Source organism: Leopardus geoffroyi, chromosome C1 (assembly GCF_018350155.1).
Source record: "Leopardus geoffroyi isolate Oge1 chromosome C1, O.geoffroyi_Oge1_pat1.0, whole genome shotgun sequence".
Classification (NCBI taxonomy): Eukaryota; Metazoa; Chordata; class Mammalia; order Carnivora; family Felidae; genus Leopardus; species Leopardus geoffroyi.
In genome coordinates, this window is record NC_059328.1 from 209,937,071 (window position 1) to 209,946,682 (window position 9,612).

General features: G+C 40.6%; 1 long non-coding RNA gene across 1 annotated transcript; it reads right to left on the bottom strand.

Moving 5' to 3' along the window:
- Positions 1 to 5,558: 5,558 nt before the first annotated feature.
- Positions 5,559 to 9,366, bottom strand: LOC123596964. Its single transcript, XR_006711896.1, has 3 exons — positions 8,832 to 9,366; positions 8,222 to 8,393; positions 5,559 to 6,212 (listed from the first exon to the last, which is right to left on the bottom strand). It is a non-coding gene; the product is annotated as an uncharacterized LOC123596964 (long non-coding RNA).
- Between the last annotated feature and the right edge of the window lie 246 nt (positions 9,367 to 9,612).

Here is a 9,612-nt window from a genome sequence, read left to right on the forward strand (position 1 = left end):
CTTCTTCATCTCTTGTTACAGCCTTTAATTTAAAGTCTAGTTTGTCTGATATAAGTATGGCTACTCCAGCTTTCTTTTGGCTTCCAGTAGCATGATAAATAGTTCTCCATCCCCTCACTCTCAATCTAAAGGTGTCCTCAAGTCTAAAATGAGTCTCTTGTAGACAGCAAATAGATGGGTCTTGTTTTTTTTATCCATTCTGATACCCTATGTCTTTTGGCTGGCGCATTTAATCCATTTACATTCAGTGTTATTATAGAAAGATACGGGTTTAGAGTCATTGTGATGTCTGTATGTTTTATGCTTGTAGTGTTGTCTCTGGTACTTTGTCTCACAGGGTCCCCCTTAGGATCTCTTGTAGGGCTGGTTTAGTGGTGACAAATTCCTTCAGTTTTTGTTTGTTTGGGAAGACCTTTATCTCTCCTTCTATTCTAAATGACAGACTTGCTGGATAAAGGATTCTCGGCTGCATATTTTTTCTGTCTAGCACACTGAAAATCTCGTGCCAATTCTTTCTGGCCTGCCAAGTTTCAAAAGAGAGATCAGTCACGAGTCTTATAGGTCTCCCTTTATATGTGAGGGCACGTTTACCCCTTGCTGCTTTCAGAATTTTCTCTTTATCCTTGTATTTTGCCAGTTTCACTATGATATGTCGTGCAGAAGATCGATTCAAGTTACGTCTGAAGGGAGTTCTCTGTGCCTCTTGGATTTCAATGCCTTTTTCCTTCCCCAGTTCAGGGAAGTTCTCAGCTATTATTTCCTCAAGTATCCCTTCAGCACCTTTCCCTCTCTCTTCCTCCTCTGGGATACCAATTATGTGTATATTATTTCTTTTTACTGTATCACTTAGTTCTCTAATTTTCCCCTCATACTCCTGGATTTTTTTATCTCTCTTTTTCTCAGCTTCCTCTTTTTCCATAACTTTATCTTCTAGTTCACCTATTCTCTCCTCTGCCTCTTCAATCCGAGCCGTGGTGGTTTCCATTTTGTTTTGCATTTCATTTAAAGCATTTTTCAGCTCCTCGTGACTGTTCCTTAGTCCCTTGATCTCTGTAGCAAGAGATTCTCTGCTGTCCTCTATACTGTTTTCAAGCCCAGCGATTAATTTTATGACTATTATTCTAAATTCACTTTCTGTTATATTATTTAAATCCTTTTTGATCAGCTCATTAGCTGTTGTTATTTCCTGGAGATTCTTCTGAGGGGAATTCTTCCGCTTGGTCATTTTGGATAGTCCCTGGCGTGGTGAGGACCTGCAGGGCACTTCCCCTGTGCTGTGGTGTATAACTGGGGTTGGTGGGCGGAGTCGCAGTCAGACCTGATGTCTGCCCCCGGCCCACCGCTGGGGCCACAGTCAGACTGGTGTGTGCCTTCTCTTCCCCTCTCCTAGGGGCGGGATTCACTGTGGGGTGGCGTGGCCCGTCTGGGCTACTTGCACACTGCCAGGCTTGTGATGCTGGGGATCTGGCGTATTCGCTGGGGTGGGTAGGCAAGGTGCACGGGGGCGGGAGGGGCAGGCTTAGCTCGCTTCTCCTTAGGTGATCCACTTCAGGAGGGGCCCTGTGGCAGCGGGAGGGAGTCAGACCCGCTGCCAGAGCTTTGGCTCCTCCGCAGAAGCCCAGAGTTGGGTGTTTGCGCGGAGCGAGGAAGTTCCCTGGCAGGAACTGGTTCCCTTTGGGATATTGGCTGGGGGATGGGCGGGGGAGATGGCGCTGGCGAGCGCCTTTGTTCCCCACCAAACTGAGCTCTGTCGTCCGGGGGCTCAGCAGCTCTCCCTCCCATTGTCCTCCCGCCTTCCCGCTTTCCGAGCAGAGCTGTTAACTTAGGACCTCCCAGACGCTAAGTCGCGCTTGCTGTCGGAACACAGTCCGTCGGGACCCTCCGCTTTTGCCCGCCAGACTCGGGGGCTCTGCTTGGCCGGCGAGCCGCCCCTCCGCCCCGGCTCCCTCCCGCCAGTCCGTGGAGCGCGCACCGCCTCGCCGCCCTTCCTACCCTCTTCCGTGGGCCTCTCGTCTGCGCTTGGCTCCGGCGACTCCGTTCTGCTAATCCTCTGGCGGTTTTCTGGGTTATTTAGGCAGGTGTAGTTGGAATCTAAGTGATCAGCAGGACGCGCGGTGAGCCCAGCGTCCTCCTACGCCGCCATCTTCCCCTTCAGCCAGTATAGACATTTTAACAACGTTTGTTCTTCCAGTCCATAAGCATGGAATGTTTTTCCATTCCTTTGTGTCCTCTTCAATATTTTTCATAAGTCTTCTATTTCAGAGTACAGATCTTTTCCCTCTTTAGTGAGGTTTATTCCTAGGTATCCTATTGTTTTTGGTGCAGTTGTAAATGAGACTGATTCCTTGATTTCTTTTTCTGCTGCTTCCATGGTGACATACAAAGGAATAAAACTGCACCATGTTCTTACACCATACACAAAAGTAAATTCAAAATGGATGAAAGACTTAAATGTGAGACAGGAAACAATCAAAATCCTAGAAAGAACACAAGCAGCAACCTCTTTGACCTTGGCCAGAGCAACTTCTACTAGACACATCACTGAAGGCAAGGGAAACAAAAGGAAACATGCACTATTGGCACTTCATCAAGATGACAAGTTTCTGCACATTGACGGAAACAATCAACAAAACTAAAAGGCAGCCTATGGAATGGGAAAAGACATTTGCAAATGACATATCTGATAAAGGGTTAGTATCCAAAATCTATACAGAACTTATCAAACTCAACAGCCTAAAAAACAACTAACCCAGTTAAGAAATGGGCAGAAGACATGAATAGACACTTTTCCAAAGAATGCATCCATATGGCTAACAAACACATGAAAAGATGTTCAACATCACTCATCATCAGGGAAATACAAATCAAAACCATGATGAGATACCATCTCACGCCTGTCAGAATGGCTAAAATTCACAACACAAGAAACAACACATGTTGGTGAGGATGAAGAGAAAGGGGGACACTTTTGCACCATCGGTGGGAATGAAAACTGCTGCAGCTACTCTGGAAACCAGTATGGAGTTTCTTCAAGAAAAATAGAACTACCCTATGATCCAGAAATTTCACTATTAGGTATTTACCCAGAGGATGCAAAAATGCAGATTCAAAGGGGTACATGCACGCTGATGTTTCTAGCAGCATTATCGACAATAGCCAAACTATGGAGAGAGCTCAAATGTCCACTTGCTGATGAATGGATAAAGAAGATGTGGTATCTATATACACCTGAATATTACTCAGCCACCAAAAAAAAAAAAAAAAAAAAGAAATCCTACCATTCTCAATGACATGGATGGAGCTAGAATGTATTATGAATTGGAATAAATCAAACAGAAAAAGACAAATATCATACGATTTCACTGATATGTGGAATTTAAAAAACAAAACAGATGAACATATGAGAATGGAGAAAGGAAAGAGAAGAAAGGGAAACAAACCATCAGAGACTCATAATGATACAGAACACACTGAGGGTTGATGGAGGGAGGTGGGTGGGAGATGGGCTAGATTGGTGATGGGCATTAAGGAGAAAACTTGTGATGAGCACTGGATGCTGTATATGAGTGATGAATCACTGAATTCTAATCCTGAAGCCAGTACTGCACTGTATATTAACTAATTAAAATATAAATAAAATAAAATAATAAAAATAAAACAATGAAACCTAGGTAACCTTGGGAGGGGCTGACTCTCCACTCAGTGAGACCACAAATGCCAGACCATCAAGGGTACAAAGAACAAAAAAATACAGTTAATACAACTGGTGTTGTGACAAATGGATGCCAAATTGACCAACTCAGAGTGTAAGAAAAGAGAACATGGTGTCTCCCTATCTGTCTGAAGCACAGACAGCTCCTGGTTCTCACCGCTAGCTACAAGCCCGCCCTGAAGCAGTCTAGTCATTGAGTGATGAAAAGGGGGCTGTTTGTTAAGTTATTCCAACTTGTCTTTATCCAGAGGTAAAATTGGTTTCTGGTCTCCTTCCGGTCACCTTGACTTTACCCTCACCTTCCTGGTTGTCTGCTCAGCGGGCATCAGTGCCCATGGAGAAGGCCTGTGTGAATTCAGTTGGACTTTTGGGTGGAAGCAGGGGGAAAAAAACATGTATTCCATCACAGCTGGTTTTTCTAGTCTTCCTCTACATCTGCCTTACCTTGATTTTGTTCCCTACTCATCAGCAGGCAAAACCAACATGTTATATCATCTTAATTTAAAACAGACACAGTCAGCTTGATCATTCTATTTATGACCAAAATAAAGGTTGTCATTTGAAATGATAAAGAATAGCTCTGGGGGGGGGGGGGCACCCGGGTGGCCCAGTTAGGTAAGCATCCAACTTGGGCTCAAGTCATGATCTCACAGACCGTGAGTTCGAGCCCCGCATCAGGCCCTGTGCCAACAGCTCAAAGCCTGGAGCCTGCTTCGGATCCTGTGTCTCCTTTTCTCTCTGCCCCACCCCTGCTCGCACTGTGTCTCCCTCTCTCAGAAATAAAATTAAAATATTAAAAAAAAAATCTTTTAATGAAAAAAAAAGAATAGCTAGGCATGGCTTTTTACAAATAAGTATATTTAGTCGATATATAATGAACCCATGCATTTATTGTAATGGATAAGCCATCTATTATGAATTAGTAGTGAATTTCCAGCGAGTTAAAAATAAAACTCAACTTCACAGGGGCTTTTTGTGGAGTTTTTGATGCCATTGGATGGGAGACTCCATACAGAACATTTATTTCTCAGTAATCTGCTTGAAAACTGCAAAAAATGAAACCTATCAATGCCTTCAAAACTTCTAAGACTCCAGCCACGGACTAATACAAAGTAATAATAACTCATTAAAAATTCAAGCTTTCAAAATGAAATCTAAACTGGCATTGCAAAAGCACAGGAGAATTAAAATCAATGCTTGAATTATGTGGGCTCCTGTTAGCTTTATGCCATTCCAGGTGTCGATCTTTAAACACGCCCCAAAAACGTAGCAACATGGTAAGGTAGTACATAGTAAAATTGACTGGACAAGGAATGGATTTCTACAAAGGAAAGAAACTATGTGACAAACTGTTTTGTTCCTAAATTCTCTGTGAGCTCCATCGCCCTATGGATAAAGCTTCTCCATAATTACTTTTTCTAGGCCAAAGTACTACTGTTTGCCAATGCCTAATGAGCTCCCACTTTCGCTTATGGGAGTCAATGATCCATCCGCAGGGTATACAGAGAAATCTTTGATCAATTAGGTATAAAAGATCATCTTCCCATCTTGACTTGTATCCGCCCTAGATGGAAACCGCTTTTGCCAAGCCCCGTAGTTCATCAAGACATACTATTTATATGTTTCACAACCACACTCCATTCTAACTCAATTTCCTAAGACAAAGTACTGCTGTAAGTGGAATTCAGGAAAACAAGGTAGTTGCAGCTTGCAGTAGATTCTACAGGGGAAAATAAATCCTGTGATCTGTTGCCGTGTTAACGTTAAAGAACATCAAGTCTAGGGGAAAATATACACTGTGTCTAGCTGGAATCCATAGCTGCCTCACATGATAAAATAGGAGTCGAAGGAAATATCCTCTATTTCATTTGTGTGGATGGAATTTTGGCTTAACTACATAGAGCCTTTTAACTTCTGGCCAATTATCAACAGAAGCACCTAGATAGAAGTACAGTAAAAATTAGCATCACACACTTTCACATAAATGGAAATATTGCCAAACCTGCCAGAATATGACAGTTATGCAGTATTTCAAAATTGCATTGTATGTCCCCCTGTTTGCTGAGCTTGATTTTCGAAGTGACAAAGTGCTTTCAAACTAGCAATCCTTTTTTCCCCTCACTAATTGGCGTCTACAATAACAGACTCTCCTTCCTTTATGGAGATGATGCCACAGATTTGCCATCTTCTGGGCCGGAGTAGGTAGATGGTGAATTAGCCTGTCACTCTCAGGAGTACATTTGCACTTGTCCCTGCCTAATTTCTGCTCGTCCTCTAACATGTGAACATCAGCACACATCTTTAGACAGTTGGCTGGGAACAGGGTGTAGGCAGTGGCCACGGCTCTCTTCTCAGGATCACCCTCAATCTTGACCTTGAAAAAGCCGACTGGAGAAAACATCCACAAGTTATCATGCTGCGGAACTAGAGTGGTCAGCCGTTTGCTGGGACACTGCCGTCTCACACGGGCAGTTCAGAACACAACATTTCCATATATCTCCTGCTTTCCATCATGTTCGTTAAAAAAAAAAAAAAAAGGTTATGTACACTGAGGACCAAAGTTGCCCTGACTTGTAAGAGGTTTTAAGTCTTCTTGGACTTTGGAGAACTTCAATTACCCATTTAGACACCTTATATTATATTCAAGAATATTGGAGCAGCTATGAAAAGATAGCAGGGAAGAGAAAACACCATGTGATCCTGAAATAATCAATTCATATGTGACTGCCAAAGGTGTGTTATGAAGATATATATAAATATATCTGTGTCCCCAGATATTGAACTTTAGAAAATAAATGCGAAAATAACTACCTTTGAATCCTTCCTGAGATAGAGTCATGCAAAGGGCTTCTAAAACTATCATGACTGCAGGGCAATACATCTATTACATCTAAAATCGGTACCCTTAGATATTGAGTATAAAAATATCCTTTTATACTCACGATTTTGTGTGTAGTAGTTTCCAGAAATGTTTTTAATTGTAGAAAGTACATTACAAGAGGGAGAAACACTCTGGCTATTTTTGCGAAGAAACACTTAGCGGCTACATTTACTTCTATGTATGTATACCTTCAAATCATAAACATCACTATGTAAATGTTGTTTTATGATTGTAGTGTAACCATGGAGTTTGTTCTTTTGTGTAATGGGAGCCACTAGTTGTAGAAAAATAAAAGCTAATAGACTAAACATAAAAAGAGACATTGATCGTTAAGAAAAACGTAAGTACTGTAAAATATAAGATTTCACAGCAATGAAATGCTGACTCCTCGGACAGGGATAAAGGACGCTTCTCCAGGGAAACATCAAATACGAAAACATTTTTGAAAATGTCCTGGAAAAAGCTATTTTCAATGAAAATTCTAAAATCTGCCTTAGGGCAGGTATAGATTTTGCGGAGCCTTTAAAAAAAAGAATGCAAAATACAAAAGTAAATATGAAAGTGAATATTTATTTACAATGGGAGAATAAATACAAGAAATCACAAAGTCTTCACAGCTGACAGCACAAAATCTGGAAAAATAGCATTTCTATTAATTAAGCACCTTTTAATAATTAAACATATTTATAAGTCTTTTTCTTATATTTTTGCCTGCATATTATTTGATGACTCCTTCATATGAAAACTACGTTGTCATATTTCCCATAGAGAGGAGGAAAACAAATGCACTTTGCTCTAGCATGGTTGGCTGAAATCTATTTCTTATTATTGGCAGTTTATAAAACTTCTTTTCAGATTTATGGCTTATTTTCTGTAATATCATGTAAATATCAGACTTGTCACATTTGGGAAACCTCTCTCAAACTTGTCCTTTATATGCTACTTGTCACACTAATAACTATATACCCTCCCTTGTCAAATTGTTGCAGACAGGAAGGAGGGAGCCATAAAATATAACAATATTTCCCCATTCCACTTTGCCTCACACCAAAACCTTTCTGTTTATCTCAATAAACACCACAAAATTGCCAAGAGAAAAATTGCATTTGTTTCAGGTTAATATTCTTTCAAGGATTCTGACACACCGTGCTGGTGATCAAGCTAATAACAAATAAATACATTTCTGAAAAAATTGATAATGGTATCTTTTTCTTTCTATTCTTCATATTTCATTCTCTTGAATGACCTATTGAATACATTGTCTTATGTCTGTTTTTAAATCAATAAAATGATCTACCTGTGTAATAAAGGCATCAAGAAGTTACCGATGTTTGGAAGCTGAAAAATCTTAACATTGTAAAGTAAAAAATGATCATGCATTTTAATGGGAATGCGTGGCAAATCTTTGAATAAAATGGCATGCGGGCTGACAAATTTAAACTAGGAGCAGCTGAAAAGTAAGGAGGAGGTTAACAAATTTCTAACATTAAAATTAACCCAGTTAACATCTCATAACATTGTAAGAATATGTCCCATTTTACTTTCTGGTGAGGCAATCATAACCGATCTGAAAGCAAATATAATGTATTAAATATGATTATAATGATAAAAGTTATTACAGTACTTACATTGCTTCATAAATGACTGGACCACCTCCTATTATCTTGTAATGTTTGCAAAAGGTGTCATTATTTTGTTGCACTTAGTAGTTTAAAATCTGAAGATTTCTTTTTGCCGGCTAATTCAGGTCAAATCACACAGCCATGCATTCTCATCCAAAATTCAGAGATCTTTAACCTCCTGTGGGTAAGAGTCATGGCAGATAAATATTTATAGAAGTCCACAGCAAAGCTTCTGTTTGTTAGAAAAATCTCCAAGAATGACATGACCTCAGAATTTTCTGGAATCATGTTCCTGTTGTGATCTATAGGGTTCAGAGGCCCTTGCCTTGTTTAAATATAAAGCCCTAGGGAAGACCATTAAAAATTGTGTCCATTTTTTATGTTTGACATTCACTTCGTTTTGGAACCACTATTTTTTTTTAATTTTTTATCATTTTTCTTAATCTTATAAGCTAAAAGGTTAAGTAGGAGGATAGTATGTTACAGGATATAAATATCAAAATGATCAAGACTGACAATTTTCGTGACATCTAAAAAGTTGAACTTCCGTCTTAGAACCCCTCGGTTCCTCTCAGCCTTCCCTTCCTTGTTTCCATACATCCATACACACTGTTACCTCTCTCCATTTCGCTTTGAAGAAAAACCACCTTCTCCTTGTTGAAAGCTCACTCAAGACTTATCAATGGACCCCCGCTCTCCTGACCTTAATGGACACAGCTCCATAATTTAGCCTTTCTCTGCTTCATTTTCAACTCCTCCTTCTCTACTAGCTTCTTTTCATTCATTACTCAAAGTGTTCCAATGCCTCCCATTTTCAAGCACTTGCCCTTTATCCTGTGTCTATTTCCTTTCCTCTCTCATTCCTTCAAGGACCAAGCATCAGGAAGACGTCATCTTTGGTTGTCTTCCCTTGTAACTTGTCCTTCATTCTCAGCACCCTCCTATGAGGCTTCACCCATGCCACTAGCAGTTCTTGCAAGCATCACAAAGTCTTCCACGTCACAAGACCCAGGGACAACTCTGAGGCTTTATCTTATTTAAGTTCTCCATAGCATGTCCTGGCCACTTCATTCTTCTTCTTGAAGTTCCTCCCTTGATGCCTTGATTCTCCCTCCATGATTTGCTGACCATCCCTTCCTGGGCTCCTTTGCTCTTCTTCTTATAGTGGGATGCCCACATTTCTGTCTGCAACCCTCTCCTTCTCTCATTTGCCATCCTCTCCTGGCCACCTCATTCATCTTTATGATGTCAGCTCTTGACTATATACTGATGGCTTTCAGAGGTCTTCATCCTAGACTTCTCCTGGACAGATAGCTATGCTTCCTCTTTCACAACAGACGCCATACTTGTCGCTATTGTGTCAAGCCTTCTTCTCTCACTAACAGTGACAAGGACCT